The sequence below is a fragment of the Eumetopias jubatus genome, unplaced genomic scaffold (assembly GCF_037043125.1).
Source record: "Eumetopias jubatus isolate StellerSeaLion01/CBP00866 unplaced genomic scaffold, mEumJub1_p1.0 scaffold_20, whole genome shotgun sequence".
Taxonomy (NCBI): domain Eukaryota; kingdom Metazoa; phylum Chordata; class Mammalia; order Carnivora; family Otariidae; genus Eumetopias; species Eumetopias jubatus.
Window position 1 is genome coordinate 1,349,378 of NW_028274826.1, and position 19,624 is coordinate 1,369,001.

Consider the following 19,624-nt stretch of genomic DNA (forward strand, 5'->3'; position numbering starts at 1 on the left):
CACCATGCAGTACATCATTAGTTTTTGAGGTAGTGATCCACGATTCATTGTTTTCGTATAACACCCAGTGCTCCATGCAGTATGTGCCCTCCTTAATACCCATCACCAGGCTAACCCATCCCCCCACCCCCCTCCCCTCTAGAACCTCAGTTTGTTTCTCAGAGTCCATCGTCTCTCATGGTTCGTCTCTCCCTCTGATTCCCCCCCTTCATTCTTCCCTTCCTTCTCCTAACGTCCTCCCTGCTATTCCTTACGTTTCACAAATAAGTGAGACCATATGATAATTGACTTTCTCTGCTTGACTTATTTCACATAGCATAATCTCCTCCAGTCCCATCCAAGTTGATGTAAAAGTTGGGTATTCATCCTTTCTGATGGCTGAGTAATATTCCATTGTATATAAGGACCACATCTTCTTTATCCATTGATCTGTTGAAGGGCATCTCAGCTCTTTCCACAGTTTGGCTATTGTGGACATTGCTGCTATGAACATTGGGGTGCATATGGCCCTTCTTTTCACTACATCTGTGTCTTTGGGGTAAATACCCAGAAGTGCAATTGCTGGGTCATAGGGTAGCTAATGTGAGATGGGAATCCATCAAAATCCTAGAGGAGAACATAGGCAGTAACCTCTTTGCCATTGGCCACGCAACTTCTTTCAAGATACATCTCCAAAGGCTAGTGAAACAGAAGCAAAAATGAACTATTGGGACTTCATCAAGATAAAAAGCTTCTGCACAGCAAAGGAAACAGTCAACAAAACAAAGAGGCAACCCACAGAATGGGAGAAGATATTTGCAAATGACACTACAGACAAAGCGCTGATTTCCAAGATCTATAAAGAACTTCTCAAACTTGACACCCAAAAAACAAATAAGTCAAAAAAATGGGCAATAGACATGAACAGACACTTCTCTGAAGAAGACATACAAATGGCTAACAGACCCATGAAAAAATGGTCATCATCATTAGCCATCAGGGAAATTCAAGTCAAAACCACATTGAGATACCACCTTACACCAGTTAGAATGGCAAACATGGACAAGGCAAGAAACAACAAATGTTGGAGAGGTTGTGGAGACAGGGAACCCTCTTACACTGTGGGTGGGAATGCAAGTTGGTACAGCCAGTTTGGAAAACAGTGTGGAGGTGCCTCAAAAAATTAAAAATAGTGCTGACCTATTTATTTATTTTCGAGAAAGAGATAGAGAATACGTGGCGGGGAGGGACGGAGGGAGAATGAGAGTCTCAAGCAGACTCTGCGCCGATCGTGGAGTCCAGTGTGGGGGTCAGTCTCACAACCCTGAGGTCATGACCTAAGCCGAAACAAAAGTCAGACACCTAATGACTGAGCCACCTGGGCGCCCTTGTCTTTGTCTTTTAAAACTTTTATGATAATGTGTCTCTATGTGGGTCTCTTTGAGTTCATCTTCCTTGGATTTGCTTGAGCTTCTTCACTGTTTACATGCATGTCTTTCATCAGATTTGGGGTGTTTTCATCCATTACTTCTTCACATATTCTCTCTGCCCTTTTCATTCTGTCTTCCACTTCTGGGACTCCCACAATACCTATATTGGTTTGTACCTTGGTGTCCTGCACTCCCTCAGACCTTTTTAATTTTCCTCCACCTGTTTTCATTCTGTTTCCCAGACTTGGTCATTTCCGTTGTTCCGTGTTCAGGTTTGCTGATTCTTCTGCGTGGTTAGATCTGCCTTGAATCTCTTTAGGGGAATTTTCATTTCAGTCATCGTACTTTTCAGCTCTTGACTTTCTTCTGCTTTCTGTTGAGGTTTTCTGTCTCTTCATATTTATGTTTCGTTCACACATTGTTTTCTTGGCATTCTCCACATCTTCATTTCTTTAAACATCCTTAATACTTTCCTTTTAAAGTCTTTGTCTCGTATATCTGACATCAGGTCTTTTTCAGGGGTTGTTTCTGTTGATTTACAATGTTCCTTTAAATGGGCCATACTAGGCGCCTGGGTGGCCCAGTTGGTTAAGCGACTGCCTTCAGCTCAGGTCATGATCCCAGAGTCCCTGGATCGAGTCCCACATGTGGCTCCCTGCTCAGTGGGGAGTCTGCTTCTCCCTCTGACCCTCTCTTCTCTCATGCTCTTTCTCACTCTCTCAAATAAATAAAATCTTAAAAAAAAAAATAAATGGGCCATACTTTTTTTGTTGTTGTTTTGTTTTTAATGCCTTGTTATTGAACACTTTGTTTTTAGTGTAATGATGTACCTCTGGAAGTCCATTCTCGCCCTTCTTCCGGGCTTGCTGGGGTTTTAGTCATTATATTTATTTGTCGATTTACTTATTTTTTATGATTATAGACTGTCTCTGTGCTGGGTTATCAGTCTGAGGTGTACATTTAATGTCTTTTCAGGTCTTTTCTGAGCTTTTTCTTGGGCACCCACAGTCACTTTGTGTTTTTTTCCATATATGCAGTTGTTTTAGAATGTTCTAGTGTTTAATGTCTGGCTCCCAGAAGGGGGACAATGGGGCCCTCGCCCTTCCAATGCCCTTGGAGTCACTGGAGCTGGAGGGCCGACAGCGAGGGCCGCCAGGCTCTGTGTCTGCACCTGTGTGATCAGAAGCAGCCGGCAGTGGTCAGAGCTTAGACTCCTGCTCTTTGGAGGACGGGGTGCTTCTTGCCCACCTGGCGTCTGCAGGCTGCCCCAGAAACACGTGCACAGCTGCCTGCCGCACGGCTGGGTAGCTGCTCTGTGCTGGGAGTTAGAAGAGACCAAAACTGACTACTTCTCCTGGACAGCTGCAAGCCTTCAGCCGACTCCACAGTCCCCAAATAGTCCCATCAGACAGATTCTGCCATGTGGTCATTGCCCGGTGGGCAGAGATTCCTGGTGCTCCCTGCTCTGCCCTCTTCCCAGGAGCCTCTGTCTAAATTCCCATTTTTCACCTTTATTCTGCAGTGCCATTTCACTGCTCATTCACTGAATCCAGCTTGTATGTTTGTTTTATCACTGCAGATATCTGAAGTAAAAAAAGTTGCTAACTTGCCATTTTTCCCCTTCTCTGTGAACAGGAAGACTGCCACCCACCCATTCATGAGAGTCTCAGCCTAGAAAATACACTGCGGGCGAGCACCATTGTTGCATCAGGTATGAAACAAGTTCTCTTGTTAGTGTCAGCTCTCACATTTGGTGGTGCTTTTGTGCTGGAGTGACTCTGTGCAGTATCTCTGAAAATAACCACCTTGTACCACCCAGGGACCTTACGGATCATTCCCTGTAGTTGGCGGGTGTGGGGCAGGACCTGAGGGGCTGAGTGCTAAGCAAGCGCTGGCTGTGGGCTGTGCGCTGCAAGGAGCAAGGCCTCCGTGGAGCAGGGCAGCGGCATTTTGTGGGTTCTGATCCCTCTTCTCGCCAGACTTGTCAATGTCCCTTACTGGGAGGTGGCCTAGCGCAACCGGGGAAGGAAGGGGTGGTATTTGGGGGTTTTCCCACTCCTCAGTCACCCAGTAGAATTTGGAAGAGATCACTGTGGTGGGTTTGTCTGTCAGGGAGAAAAGTATTAGATGAGATAGGGGGCCTGGGGAGATATTTCCTGTTCAGCCTTTGGGGACCAGAGTAAAGCGTCTTAATTTTCTTCTGAGTGAAATTGGAGGATGTTGGAGTATTTCTAGTGGCTGAACAGGGAGGTCACCTAAATATACATTTTGGGAAGTAAATTTCTCTGGGAGGTATTGAAATCTAAATGCTGGTCAGCTTTTCAGAAAGTAGTTGACTTGCTAATGGTAAACAGGAGTGAATCTTAGCAGCAGGGAGCGTGAAGGCTGCTGGTGGGGGTAGGAAGGGTAGGGGATGTTCAGAGTAGGGCTGTCTGTCTTCTTAATCTGTGGCCCAGCGCCCATAGAGCCTGGTTGCTCTTCTGGTGGTTTTGTAAGAATCCCTCTGCAGAGACCAGGCGCTGTTGAATGCACTGTCCTCGGGAGCGCGCATGGGCGAGGACTACTTTAATAAAGCGAGGCGGGTGCTTTGCGCTCTGCTGAGTACCACAGGGAAGTATAGGGTGCCCCCAAAACAAAGAAGCCAAAATCCTTACCTGATCAGAGTTTGAAGGAAGAGCAAACAGGTGCGTGAGGTCAAGGGGTGGAAAGGTGTGGGGAGGATTCGTGAGCGCACCAGCAGCTACGTGAGGGCCTCTTGAGCTGCAGGCTGACGAGGATGGTGCCGGGGCCTGGTGTCTGGGGCTCGGGGAAAGGCCGGGCAGTTCTGTGCGCGTGCGCCGTGGGGGCCTGTGTGCACAGCAGTGTGTCAGTCAGGCTCCTGTAGGGGTCCACGTGTGCACCTTCTAGGGAATAGAGGAGGAGAGGGGCCTTAGGTGTATACTAATGTTTCCTATGTTTAATAAAAATCTGAGGGCAACTAGGACAATTTTAATAGAAATTGAGGTCTTTCATGATTTTTGTACTGATGATCTTTTAAATTTCTCAAACTAAAGAGAAAGAGAAGTCAGGATAGCACACCAAGGAGGGGTGGGGAGCAGGCCAGGTCTCGGGCTGTGTAGACCCCAGGATGGGGAGACTGGCTGTGCCCGGGGGGTCACTGGAGAGGGCACTGCGGCCAGGAGGAGTCCCCGAATCTTGAGCTCACGCGTCCTCCACGCTGCCGATCTTTGCTGACCTTGCTGACAGCTGCACCCTGGCTCGGTGTGGTGCTGCACAGCCTCATCGCGCCGGCCCCCATTGTTCGCTCGGTCACACAGCCAGGCTGTCCCAGGGTCGGGATTGGAATCCATCCTCGACAGCTGTCACCCTTCAGCCTTTAGCGTTTAATAGCTGATAGGAAAATATTTAAAACATAGCACATATGAGCTGATACTTGGTCACTGATTTCACATTTTCCCCATGTCTAGAGCTGTATTCTGTTTTGTTTCCATCATATTGAAGATGCTTTTTTAAAAAAAAAAAATACGTTTTATTTGCTCTTTTGTTCCCTGTGTATTAGAATGTTGCTACTGACCCTAGTGCTATCGATCTGTGGCCTTTCTTCTCACAGAGGCAGAAGCCCCCGAGCAGAAGGCCTATGTGATGCGCCCGGTAACCCCCGTACAAACGTTTCCTCTCCAGGCGACCTTGGCACGTGGAAGCTCTTGGTTGCACACGTGGGCAGAACAGACACAAATCTAGGCGTCACATATGCTTGCCACATTGATGACTGTTTCTCATTCTCTCATGGGTTGAATTCAGTGCACCCGGGCTTTTTATCTTCCAGGAAAGTATTTATGCTGCTCAAAAACCATCCGTTCAAAAAAACTTAAGTCTTAAGACGCCTCTTAAGATTCATTTGTGTTTGGACATTTTAAAAATGCAAGCTCTTTTCATTAATTTTAAATATTTTAACACATACTTACCTTTATTTAAAAACCTTAATAATGTGAGCAATTACTAGACTCTGTATATTATGAAACTGCTGTATCCTGAGCAATGTTTGAAAGACCTTGGGTTTCCAGGAGTAATTTAAGGGCTCATATCTTCTTTATACTTGATTATAAGTTGAGAAAGAATTGTTTTAAATCTTACTTTTAAATACGTGTCCACTGAATTCAGGTTGCCTCCTAGGTGAAGTGAACTTGGGCCTTCCTCCGTCATCCTGGGGTTCTGAGTGCATGGGAATGAGGGCTCACGTTAACACCACAGAGGATCCGAGGGCCAAGGGTCCCTGAAAAGGGACAAACACAACTGCTTGTGGTGCCCTCCATCTTCTTCCCCTTGTCTGGTAGTGAACGCCATTCCCAGAGCAGAGTCAGTGTCCCAGAGAGCTGCCACGTTGCAAGTGATAAGTGGACAAGAGAGTGTTCTGAAATTAAACTGTCAAGAGCCTGGAAGCAGGGATGTGCCCTAGAGCAGGGCTGCTGGGCGTGTGTGCCAACGGGGGTCCAGGGTGACCCCTCTAGAGCGGGGGCTTGTGTGCCGACGGCGGTGACCCCCCCAGAGCAGGGCTGCTGGGCGTGTGTGCCGACGGGGGTCTAGGCTGACCCCTCTAGAGCGGGGGCCTGTGTGCCGACGGCAGTGACCCCCCCAGAGCAGGGCTGCTGGGCGTGTGTGCCAACGGGAGTCTAGAGTGACCCCTCCCTCTAGAGGGGGGCCTGTACGTAGACAGGGGTCCAGGGCTGGTACTGATTGTGATAAATACAGAAAATGAGAGTAAACAGTTGGATACTTCTATAGCAGTTTGATGAAATAATTTAGGTTGAAAAAATTGGAACATATATATTCTTTTTGGTTTTTGTGTGGTTTCATTTCTCTTGGTAATTTTTGGCATGATATTTTATGAGACTAGTCCTCGTGCCAGATTAGAAACTTAAAATCACACTGTCCCTTTAGTGGGCATGGTGTGTGAGGCTCCTGCGGCAGAGCGGCTGCCTGGTGGGCCTCGGGAAAGCAGGAGAAGCTGCCCCACTGCAGTCCCCTGAGGGACACGACCCGCGACCTGTGGTGCAGGAGGGCAGTGGGGGTCACGGAGGACATAGTGGCGCCGCACGCTGCTGCTGCTTGCACCTCGGGTCTTGGGACTGGGCAGTCCTGGCCGCTGGGAAGTGGGTGCAGCTGCCCTGCTGTCCCCGGACGCATGGCACGCTCACCAGGCGGGGCCCAGACCTGGTGCAGGTCGCAGTGTCCGCCTGTGTCCCTGGCTCGGTCTCGCCGTGTTGCTCTCCTGAGGCAAATCCGTAGTCTTTGCTGGCCGCCTTTGTGCTCCCCATCTGTTGCAGGCACATGAAAACTCTGCAGTGGGTGGGCCGCCCACGCTCGGGGTTTTGTTGAGACTGGCACGAGGAAAGCACTTCTGCATGGGAGCCAGCAGGTGCCTAAGGGACAGTCAGGAACTACTTCGGATGGTTGAGCATTCTCGAGGTCTGTCCATGTGTCTGTCTGTCTCTGACACGTTCTCTCTGTCAGACTTTCTGATGAATGTGCTCTGTTGTGTTCCCTCTCTGGTCTTGTTTCCAAAATGAACAGGGGACCACTTTGCCATGTATATCTACATATATGTATCTATAGATAGATTTGCCGTACATACAGGGTTTGGTCAACCTTTCAGCCTGTACTAGTCCATAAGTAGGTGCCCTTTGTCAAAAAGAATGGAGAGTACTGCAAATACTCCATACTGACTTCACTAATTTTAGTAGTTAAAAAGCATGACCGACTTGGAAAAAAATGCATTATTCTAATTCCTTTTCAGTGAGAATGGGATGAGATAATGCATGGGAGAGCCTTTACCAGACTTCAGTAGATTATACAAGGAAAACCATGGGAGGAATTCTGTTAAATACTCTTTATGTACATTATATTTAACCTGCAGTACTGATTAAATATGCTATCTATGTGTATCTGAATGCATTACGTTTTCTTAGTCTTGTCATTTCTCAGATTGCATTTTGGATACTTGTAACTGCAATACCAGCCTAGAATCAACATTACTAATAGTTTGTCTGGATTTTAGGACAGTGTTTTCTAGCCTAATTAATTTTTAAGTCTTTTCTGAGACTCTTTGTTCTGCTAATATTAAAAATAATTTTGCAGTTTGTCTTCTGTTTTTGTACTTTTTTAACATTAGTGAGCTCATTTCACATGAGACACTCCTATATTTTAAGTTTAATTGGCAAAATAGGAAGAAACTACTGACGCAGTCGGATTGAATGTACTGTTTGACACGAGAGCTGTGTGTGTTTGGGGTGGGGTCCTCTACGGCACTGGCTGATTACGTAATCTGTGCTTTCCTGAGCACTAAGTGCAGACCTGCCATCTGCAGCTCTGCTGGGCACTGCTCTACAGAGGTCGCATCTGTGCAGTTTGGGCTGCCCTCTGTGCTGGAGGGGCTGCTCTGCTTTCAAGGGGCTCAGGAAATTCAACCACACAGCTCTGCAAGCGGCTCACAAGTAAAACAGGGGGAAGAAAGGAAATGCTTATTTTGAAAGAAACGTGTAACCTCTGCAGATGTGACCACTGAGCAGCCCTCTAGCACCTCCCTGTCTTCCTGAACATTCCATGGAGGAAACCGTTCATTATCTAATGCGTATGATTTGCAGCTGTCTGTTCATATAAATCCAAGAGATCACTAGGATCACATTTATTCCCTGGGTCCTGACTTACAACGCCCTAAATTTCACACGTTACATTAATGTGACATCAAAGAGTTTTTGTACAATTATTATAGTGAATTCTGCAGTGCTGTTGGTCTCAGTGAGTATTTATGGACGTGATTTTCTTTCTTTAATCATTTCTCATCCTCAGAATTTACGAAAACTAGGAATATAGATTATGCGTAGCTGCAGTTTAGAAACAGACCTGTTCTGTGGTTTTTAATTTAATATTACAGAGGTGAGTGCCTCTGAGCCTTTGTAATCCAATGGTTGTTCTAGGGGTATTTTAGTATTCTTTTACCTTAAGTTTGATAGGCATACACACTTAGAAAACCAAACTTTGAGGAGACATGAGTAAAAAAGGCTAATAACATCTAAATTCAACATCAAATGTTATTTATGTAATTGTCTCTTACTGTTTTAATTGTACAGGTGCTAAAATGTCAGCGGAGGCTCTTATACCTAGTAATACTCAAGTCTCGCTCAGGGAAGGTGGTTCAGCTGGTGCGGTCTTGGTTTGAAGGTCCCATGATGCACCTGACCACTTGAGAACACAGCCTCTCTTCACTTACCTGTGGTGTTTGCACACGTGAACCGAGTGATGTCACCCTTTCTCTTGACAGGGAGAAGATTATCAGTACATTTTCTAATGTTGTTGTATATAGGTAAATTTGTATAGCTTAAAAAATCAGTTGAGTTCCTCAAAGCTTATTTTGAAAGTTGAGATTAGACTTTCTTGACCTAGCCAAATCAAATGTGCTGTTAGATAAATTTATATAAAATTAAGTAGTGAATAATATTTTCCATCAAGACAATTGATTAGAAAGTGTTCTCTCTGTGCTTCCCCTTTGAGGCATCTCTGTAAGGACCACTTTCGTGTTTTTGCAGGTACTGTAATAGGTGTTGTCATTTATACTGGAAAAGAGACTCGAAGTGTAATGAACACATCCAATCCAAAAAATAAGGTAGGCTAGATTAAGGAGCAGCTGCTTTAATGACTTGATTTTCCCTTTCAGTAAGAAAGTACATGCAGTCCTGAAGAGCTTGTTCATTTTAGCTTAATATAAATAACCTAAAAACAGACTTTCAAAAATGTTGGTGTTTTCAGATGTGAATTCTCTGTATTTATGTAACAGCATGCTCATACTGAAGAACTTCCAAAAGTATCTTTTCTTGGTTAATCAAAGTTTCCGTGTCTCTTAAGTTTTCTTTGTTGGTTATACAATTTGCCCATAAATAGTGAGTTGTGGTCTCTTCTTTTCAGTTTATTTTACAGTTTGCGTTCTTTTTTTTATGTCGATGGCTCATTTTTAAAATAGAATCTACATTGGTATGTTACAGTATTTGATAGTGCGACACGGTTGAACTCATTTAAGTTATTTTCATTTCATAGCATGTTGAAAACAGGTTTTAGTTTTAAAGACTGCTTGATTATATTCCTAAATTGATCATCTTTCTGTTATACTTCTGAAATTGTTTAGGTAGGCAGCATGTGTATGCAAGTTACATAGGAACCAAGAAAAAGTTAGTTTGATATCTCAGTTGCTATTATTTGGTTAATACATTTTGTATGGTCAGGTCACAGAATTTGCCGATGTCCACTTTATGAGAAGCTCTTTTTAACTGTGCATTTTACTCCTTTTTATTTGAAATATAATCTGAGGTGTATCTGAGTAGAACAAAAAAAGTGCTGTCGTGGATTCATATCTTGCTTTCTGAGTAATCAATAGAAAAGGTTGTCTTTTGTAGGAATTTTTATTGCAAAGCAATAGAAATGAAATAACTCTTTGAAAAGATATTTTTAAGGACAAGATGTATTCCATTTTTTCAGCTAAATATTGTTTTAAAAAAAAACCCTTCCAACATTAGGAAAGCGTTCCTTACCCTTTGAATGTCCGTGCCTATTTGCAGTGCTTCAGAGTGGTTCTGATACGTTTGCTGGCTGGCAAGTGTCCTTGCCCCTGCCGGGCCGCACGGGTCATCCCAGGGAGCTCGATGAAGTAGTGTTCATTAGGACTCCAAATGTCTGTGTGTGACACATTCATATTAGTTTAAATTCTGATTGTGATAACATGGAAAATTATCCCTGTTGATGTCTGTTAAAAAGCTTGCGCTCATTTGAGGAAATTGAATATACTTCAAGTCCTTATTTTTTCAGTAGAGTTAAATCTATTTAAAAATAAATTACTAAATTATTGACAGATTACATGCATATTTGTGTATGTTTTCTGTGAAGTATAGCAATATTTTTTTTTCTTTAGTAAGCAAAATGAGAATGTTCTACCTGTGCATATGCAAGTTCTAGGGTATGTTTTGTTTCTTAATCATTTCTAATCGTTTTACTTTTAGGATGAATTTGAGGGTCGATTTTATTTTCAATAGTAAGCTTTAAAATCTGAAAAGTGATCCTGTCATGGAATACAACTCCTGTTTCCTCCCAGCTTACTCTTTGGGGTGGCTTCTTTTCTGTTCCCTCCTGTTGTCTGTCCTCACCTCACTGCTCTGCACACACCTTTGGTTTTGGCTCCATGCTCTTCCCCTTGGGCGTGGACACAGAAGCCGTCGGGTGACCTTTCCCAGGTGTATACCGGAGGTGAAGAACTCCGGCCTGGGGCTTTGCTGCCCGGTCAGCGTCTGGGCATTGCCACTAGCCAGCTCTGTGACCCTGGGCAAATGGCTTAATTCTGTGTCTTACCGCTCAGTACACGTTACCCACCATGACTGTCTTCCTCGACAGGGAAGTGTGCATTGGGAATGAGTGCCCAGAAATACTCAGTGCGCCCCTAGCTGTGCGGGCAGCCCACCCCACACTGTCCCGCCAGGGGGCCCGGAGACCTGCTCCTTGCCCATGTCGGCAGCCGTCCTTCCGCTCCCCTCCTCTTCCTCCGTCCCTCCTTTAAAACCAAACAAAACCTCTAAATGTCCTTGGTGCTAACACAGCACACCTATAATAGGAAGGGCATCTCTGACTTTTTGCAGAACTGGGTTCAGAACCCTGCTCTGCCACGTGTCAGCCTCACAGGTGGAGCAAACGTGCTCTTCCATGGCCGGCACCTTCCTGGTGCTCCATCAGCTCCAGGTGGAAGTCTTTGTACCTGTGATGGCTGAGGCCCAGGAAGAGCGCCAACACATGGCAGGTGCTGTTTGAAGCACCCGGTACGTAACGTCATGAATCTGCGTGACCACCCTCGGAGGAAATGGTGGCAGCTGGTTTTGGAGCGGGGACGTTGTGGTGCAGTCACCGTGGTGCTTCTCCCTGAAAGCGCTGCGGGTCAGAATGCGTCAGCTTGAGAGGAAGCGCTTTTGTAAATTAAGGAATGCTCCTAGGAGAAGAATAAAATCTCTAAATTTCCATACGTTATTAAATATTTCTACGTGTCAAATGCCAGATGTATAAGAAAAAAATTCAGGAAACATGAGCATGCTACAGTGGGCAAAAAGTAACGGATGTAATTTATCTAGGGGAAGGACTGATACATGTTGAATGAAAAGATGATGTGATCTATTCAGATCCCTAAAGAGAGAAAGGAAGACATCATGTAAAGATGACCTGTCAGTGTTCTTGCCGTGGCTTACTAAACCAGCCAACGTTTGGACTTCAGAGAAGGCCACCCGAAACACAAAGGAAACATCTCAGAGGGAAGTCAGACCATTTCCGAGTTTCTCTTCTTTAGGGAAGCGCACTGTTCCTCAGACTCCGTTCTGTGTGCACGCAGGGCAGTGACAGACACAGTGCTCCGGTGAGCTTTCGCTGTGGTGCTCACGACAGCAGAGTAATTGGGGCTGGAAATACGTACTTACGAAAGAGTCCTGTCTCTGAGTCATGCCGTGACACACATGGCCCTGAAAACCACAGTGGCTTACTACAGCAAAGACCGCTTTCCTCCTCAGTATGGGTCTGACACGTTGGCAGGTGCTCTGCTCATCGTGGTCCCTCGGGGAGCCCTCCTGGACACGTGCTTCCAGGACCACTGGGTACGAAGACACAGACGGGGCGGGTTACATACCAAGTGGCTCAGGTCACCTTTCCTTGGCCAGAGCAAGGAATGGCCCTCACAGAAGGTGAGTGGGTCACGGGGGTAGAGGCCAACCCCCAGTGCAGAAGGAGAGAAAGGGGGACTACTTAATAACTTAGGACCACTGGCTACCCCAGCGTGGTCCTAGATGAGCGCTCCCAGGCCTTTTATGTACAGTAAGAGCCAGAACGAGACAGGAACCTCGTCAAACCTCCTAGTGCTGGCAGTGAAGGGTTGAAGTGGCAGAAGAGCGGCCAGGGAGGAAGAGGCTGAAGGAGGAAGGCACTCGTAGCACTGGGTGGAGGTCCACAGCGTGCCGGCGCTCTGGAGGTCGTTGGGGAGAAAAATGAAACGAGACGAGTAGATTTAGCAACAGGAGAATCATTGTCTTTGATTTGTTCCGGGGGAATCAGATGCAAAGGCAGCAGGAAGGTCGGGGATGAGGGGAAGGACAGCGGGGCCGAGGGTTGGGAGGGAGCCCGAAGCACCAGGACAGCAGCAGGGATGCGGGCAGAGGGTTTTATTGATTTTGTTTGTTTCTGGTTGAGAAAATTGTAAAATTATTCATGCTTTCCATAAAAGAAGAGAGGGCCCTAGTTTATAAAGGAGAAGCTGCAGTCTATGGAAGAACGCGTTCCACGGTCATCCCGCAGTCACTTCAGGTCACCGAAGAGAAGATTCTGTGGTCCCTGGGGGAAGAGCTGCTGTGTGCAGTAGGGCGTGGCTCCATGGCTCTGGACACATGTGGACGGTCCTCAGTCCGTCAGCCGGTGTGTCCTTGCTCTCGCTCCGTAGTGCCTTTATTCCCTGCCTTCCCGTAGCGTGCAGAGGAGGGACCTGCTCATTTGTGAAACGTCTGTGCGCTTCTGGGATGGAGGCACTGCGGGAAGAGAGCAGTGCTGACGGGTGGGGGAGAAGCCAGTGATAACAGTCATTCAGGTGGGGAGAGGGATGCACAGCACGGCCGGAGTTGGAGAGGATTCGCCAAACGATTCAGCCTCATCAGTTCTTGAGTGATGGAAGGACCCAACAGCTGCTGGGATTCTTAAGTTTGTAATGGAGCCAGTAAGGAGTGTGTGGCTTCCTCAGGCCGATGTTCAAGAGCCCCAGAGCAGAAGCAGAGACATGGGCGGAGAAATGGCTGGTCCAGAGTGACAGGTGGTGGGGCAGGCGAGTCGGGGAACTTGCACAGTCGCAGGTGCACACAGTTGGCGGTACTCAACATCATGGCCCGCTCGTAGGGCCCCCGTTCCCCTTGGTGGAGTCGTTGGTGAGGACTGTCGCACAGAGCCCTGTCTCCCCCTGGGAAAAGCGCCAGCCGTCCCCACGGGTCAGGGGATGTGCGTGTGACTTCCCTGTGGAGGCCGGAGGTGCTCATGCACCAGCATTTGTACCTGTCAGAATACCCTTCCAGAGCTGAGGAGAGGGATGTTCGCCATTGAACCAGTGTTGCTCGTTGCTTCATAAAACCTGTTTTTAAACTTGTCCTTCTGCCCATCCCATTTCCCAAGCCTTAATTTGGGCCTTTCTCCTTTTGTCTTCATTTTGTCTGTTCCGTTCTTCTCTAGCTGCTTGTCAGAAAGAAAACATCCAACAGAAAAATGAGGAGAAAAATGTGATCACTTGCCTCATCTTCTGCTGTGGCCACAGATGCCTGCACTCTACCCCAGGCATGCATTTTAAGAAACAGAGAAGGCAGTTTCTCTACCTGCTGCCTTAGCCACTTGTCTTACTCTGCGGCACCTCCCTATCCACACGGCCTTGTCTCGTGGTCCAGCTGAGTGGCCCTGGGCTGGTGACATCAGTGTCACCTCTGCCTGCACGGAGACTGCCCCGGGGTGTCTCTCCTAGACCTCCTGAATTGGAAATTGGGGGTGCAGCCAGCCCTGAGGGCTGGGACACATACTGATAACTGAGAGCCACCGCCTCCTCAGTGGCCACGACAATCTGAGATGGAAAGAGAATTCGTAGGCAGGTGAACTAAGCTGCAGCCAGATTCATCACTGACAGATGAGCCATGTTAGTTCACCCTTTCAGAGTGGTCCTTGGAATCCAAGTTGATCCTTTTATAGAATCAGAATATACAGCTTTAAGCTTATTACAAGGGTTTATCGGAGTACTCTTTAAAATGTAGCACGTTTTATCTAGTTGTGTCGATTAATACCAAATTCTATGATGTTGTTCGATGGAGGAGAGTTCTGAGATATAGACCAGTTCTCGAGGCTCTTTTTCAGGACAAAAATGCATGCCTCCAGGACTCCCAACAGGCGCAAGGCAGGGACATGGGGTCTACCCAGTCTGAAATTGTTATCTTAAGACTTCAAACAAACCAAAAGTTTTTATTACTAAGGAGTTACTTTTATAATAATATTTGGTGAAAGTTTAAATTATAAGGAATACAACTTGAGTAATGGACTGTTGTATAAAGCCTAGCTTGAGATATATTTAATAAGATGATACTTGATTACATTTAAGAGGGAAAATTCTTACAGGAGGTGAAGAAAAATCAGTTGTGACAGGCTGCCATTTTCATGCCATTCATAATAATAGGTTGCTCAGAGCAAGAGCATCAGGGATGAAATGGTAATACAGATTGCTTCAGGCAGTTATTGTAATCCCTTGGGCATATTGATTTGTGTTTCTAATAAAAAGATGCTTTCAGATGTCTCACTGACAGACAGGTGATATGTGCCATTATGTGAATTAGAGCTACTTCTTGTTCTCTGAATTATCGTAAAGGCATTTTCAGATAACAGAACAAAATAGAATTATTTATGCTGTACTTTGTAGGTTGAAATATCAAGGCTGTGTTGGAGAATAGCTTTCTTATTTTAAAAAGGACAGTTTATTAATATTTTAAAAGTTGTATTGACTTGTATTAAGATGTTACCATAGAATAACTTCCTTCTCTTTTTTCTTGTGGTTTCTGTGTGCAATCATAGTACCCCTTAATTTTTCTAATAGTTGTCTTCTTGAGTAATAAAATATCCCTGGGTTTAAATATCTGTTTAGAAACGTGATCGTGTGCCTCGCGCACGTGCTGTGTGCTGTAGAATACGGCAACTGTAAATAACGAGACTTCAGGAATGCTGTATTTGGATAACTGTTACTAATATTAACAAATCATAGTGTTTGAAAGCCTCATCGGGAAAAGATCAACAAGAGAAACAAGCCTACAATAACGTGGTTCAGCGGCATGCCGACAGGACCCAGGGTGGCTCTAGGGGTTATGGCCCCACATACCCCGCCTTTGCTGCACTTGTGTGACTGCACACTTACATATTGCAGCTGCTCACCATGAAAAGTTGTGTGTCTTCATCAGCATTGTGAATGTAAATAAACTTACAATTTCAGGAAAGCAATAAAGAGGCAAAATGCTAAAGGGTTAAAAAGCAATCCTAATGATAACATCTGGGACATAATGCTCTGTCAGAGTATGCAGCAAATATCTACACCAGAAAACCGGGATTTAGTCCCTAAGTTCCTTTTAAGTATGAATTTGATTATAAAGCAGGTGTTCTAAATAGGAACACGAGCGTATTTGTTATTTAAATACTTTGTATCACTAAAAAGCCTTAGTTTTACATAAAGTTCTGAATGAGGAGGGCTTACTAATCATTTGTCGAAAACTACTCGATAGTATTTTATCATTTCTGGGCAGTATAGTTAAATTCTTTATAACCAAAGTCTTAACAAAGAAGTACAGGGGCACCTGGGTGGCTCAGTTGGTTCAGCGTCTGACTCTTGATTTCGGCTCAGGTGGTGATCTCAGAGTCCTGGGATCCAGCCCCGAGGAGGGCTCCACGCTCAGCAGGGAGTCTGCTTAGGATCCTCTCTCTCCTTCTCCCTCAGCTCCCCCACCTAGTGCCCGCTCCCTCTGTCTCTCTAAATAAGTAATTAAATCTTAAAAAACGAAAGAAGTATAGTTTATTCAAGAAGCAAATATTTTCATAATTGTCTTTGTTTTTTGAAATCCTTGTTTCCTTACTCCGAGCCTATAAAAACTTAGAAATTTGTGGAAGTTGTGATGCCTTTCGATCACAATGTTTCCATCTTTTATGAGCTCACAAAACTGAGTACTTACCATCATCAGATAATCCTGAAGCCTTTTTTGGTGGAAGCCATTTTGGACAGGTGAGAAATGGGATCTGGAATATCTAGTAGAACCGAGAGTAAGGAGTAAGACCAGTTTTAAAACTTGGGACAGGAACTGAAGGAAGGTGGAGTGTGGGTGACGATGGTATGAGTGGAGACTGGGAAGGGGGGTAATGAGGTTTTCCTGTTGCTTTGAGATTCCCAGAGTCATGTCTTCTTCCCAAGAGGGCTGTGGTGGGTCTGAGTGGTACAGACCCACAGTGCAACTGTGCACACGGGGGCCTTCCTCAGGATCAGGAACAGGTTGTGTGCATGGTGTGGGTTCAGAAGCAGACTTTCCTGGGGGTAAATTCCAAGCCAGGCCAGCTAGAAGGGAAGGCCACATGGGCTCCTTACTGTGTCCTTGGAAGGCCTACTGTGCAGCGCGTTCGGCCCCTGCGTTGGCTCCTCCTCGTTAGAGAGAGAAGCTGGTCCTCGGTGGGGACATGGACTAGCCAGCACTTGGCAGGCCGTGCAGGGTGCTTGTCCTGGGGGCTGAGGTCTCGGTGGGTTTGGAGGCCCGCTGGCTCCTTGTGCAGGGCGCCTCCAGCTTGCTGCCTGGGCCCCAAGCCTGTCCCCCGGAGAGCTGGCCCCACGCTGGCCACCATGACCGTGTCAGACCTCTGGCATAGCGCCCAGCACGTGTGCTGAATGATTAGATAGTTTTACTAAGGAGCTGATTGTCTTTTTTCCCCTCCATAGTTAATTTTTTCTAAGCGACAATTTTTTTAAAAATATTCCTCAGAAACAAATCTTAAAACATCTGGTTTCAACTTAATTGTCTTCTCATACATCTGAAAATATATTCTGAATGCTACCGTTTTTTAAAAGAATTTGAGTTGTCGTTAGAGTAGCAACTGTACCAAAGTTTCTTTTTTAAAACTGCATTAACTAAAACGTGTGTATGATAAATTTAACATGAAATTAAATGGCTTTCTTTTCTCCTATGTAATTAGCGGTGTCAGCTAATAATTATCTTTTGTAAAACTTTAAAATATATCGTGTGTGTGTATGCGTGTGTGTGAGCTTTCCCACTGTGATGAACTGTTGATTGCCTGGGATTTCTTTCTGAGGGCCAGTCATCCACAGCAAGCATCTCTGAGTCCTGTTTTTAAACTGTGTAATACCATCAAAATCAAAACTTTTTTGAGGCCTTGAGTCACAATGACATTTTTGAACACAGTGAGGACACAGAAACTTCTGTGGGATAAGTTACACATCAGACATTCCTTTTTTTTTTGGTTTCAGTATAAATTGAAATCAACATGCCAGGGTATTTCTTCATAGTATTTTCTAGAGGCAATAGGAAAAGTTTTGAGCGAGCCCAAAACATACTGGTTAAAGGTTAATTAGTTCCTTCCTCCAGTGAACAGAGCCTCCAGTGGCAAAGCTTTAGCAAAGATCAGTGAAATACTTACTGTTTGATGTTTTTAAATTCTGGTGGGAGGAGCGCTGCGTGGGGCTGGGGGGTTGGCTCAGAAGGAAGGTGGTCCTGAGGTCACAGGGGACAGGGATGCACGGGGCCCGCTGGGTGTTTCACGTAGTGTAAAAACCCCCATCCTAGTGATCATATGAGCTTGGTCCTGATGCAGGTTAGTTAATAACTGAGGCCGGGTTAGTTCGTGCAGTGGGCTGGCTGAGTGAGCTGTTTGGTTGGTTGATTTGAATTTGCGCTGAAATGAGGCCGAGATTGAGAGGGCCCTTCAGAAGAGCACTGTCTTGTGTTACTCTCACCCTGAAGAAGGAGGGCCGCTGGCAAATGACAGGCAGACCCACAGTGACCCCGAGGTGCCGACGGTGCTGCCCGGGGGCTTCGTGTCACCCTGGGCACCTGTGTTAATTGGCTCTTTGACTCCATTAAAACTTCTAAATTTTTAAACAACCAAGACATTATTATAGACAGAACTATAACATTACATTCTGATTATGAATCTTATTTTTTGAAGCACATCTAGTTCACAAAAATTACTTTCAAAACAGAGTAGAATTGTTTGGAATGCAAAGTTTGTAGAAGTTTTCACCCTGATAATTTAGGGATTTAAAATGATCTATTTTATACAGATGCACAGCAGTGTGGGTATTACTTTGAAAATACAGTTACTGCCTAAGCTGCAAATCACTGTTTCTGCAGCGGCTCCTCTGGCAGGAGACGGGGTCGTAAAAACTCCAGTGAATTGAAGATGTGTGCGCTGTGTGAGAGGGTGGCGCACCTGTGGGCTGGTGGCTGGAGCGCCAGGCTCTCATCATCATCTTCCCTTGCACCTGCGCCCTCCAGCCTCCCCATCCCCTCCCATGCGGCTAGCCTCCCCCATCCCCCCATGGTTACCAGCGCCCACTCCCGTCTGGGGCGCCCCTCCGCCCATCAGGGTTTCCCATACTTCTGGGATGGCACCCCCTCCAGGCAGTGCTGCCATTCCCTCACCTGCACAGCTCAGACAGCTGCAATCCTTTTCTCTTGGCATCACACGTGCTCACAAAGTGCAAATGGGTTGAGGTTAGTTTCCTGCCCAGAGCCCTTCCTGGGGTCCCCATTTCTTTTTCTTTTTTCTTTTTATTAACATATAATGTATTGTTTGTTTCAGGGATACAGGTCTGTGATTCAACAGTCTTACGCAATTCACAGCGCTCACCATAGCACATACCCTCCCCAGTGTCCATCACCCAGCCACCTCATCCCTCCCACCCCCCACCATTCCAGCAACCCTCAGTTTGTTTCCTGAGATTAAGAATGCCTCATATCAGTGAGGTCTTATGATACATGTCTTTCTCTGATTGACTTATTTCACTCAGCATAACACCCTCCAGTTCCATCCACGTTGTTGCAAATGGCAAGATCTCATTCCTTTGGATGGCTGCATAATATTCCATTGTGTATATATACCACTCCTGCTTTATCCATTCATCTGTCGATGGACATCTTGGCTCTTTCCATAGTTTGGCTGTTGTGGACATTGCTGCTATAAACATTGGGGTGCATGGGCCCCTTCGGATCACTACATTTGTATTTTGGGGGTAAATACCCAGTCGTGTCATTGCTGGATCGTGTGGTAGCTCTATTTTCAACCTTTTGAGGAACCGCCATGCTGTTTTCCAGAGTGACTGCACCAGCTTGCATTCCCACCAACTGCGTAGGAGGGCTCCAGGGGTCCCCATTTCTTGTAGAGTAAACACCGGCACCTCTGCTGTAGCCAGGAGGCCCTGACCTTTTGCAGGTGTTCTTGTAGGCTACACAGCCCCCCGCCCTCCACCTGCTTGGTGCTTAGCCCAGAGGCTCACCTCTGATTCTGTGCTCACCAAGCTTCAGTGGCCCGCACTTGCTTAGCGTTGGGCAGAATCAGAGCTCCCTGCACTAACCCTGAGCTCCGAGGAG

At 46.0% G+C, this 19,624-nt stretch overlaps 1 long non-coding RNA gene across 1 annotated transcript in view; it reads left to right on the forward strand.

Moving 5' to 3' along the window:
- Nucleotides 1–19,624, forward strand: part of LOC148162107 (uncharacterized) — a 60,659-nt gene that overhangs the window by 14,424 nt on the left and 26,611 nt on the right. The window contains exons 3-4 of the long non-coding RNA XR_015767196.1: nucleotides 3,045–3,120; nucleotides 8,993–9,069. This is a non-coding gene — a long non-coding RNA (uncharacterized LOC148162107). The remainder of the gene's footprint in view (nucleotides 1–3,044; nucleotides 3,121–8,992; nucleotides 9,070–19,624) is intronic.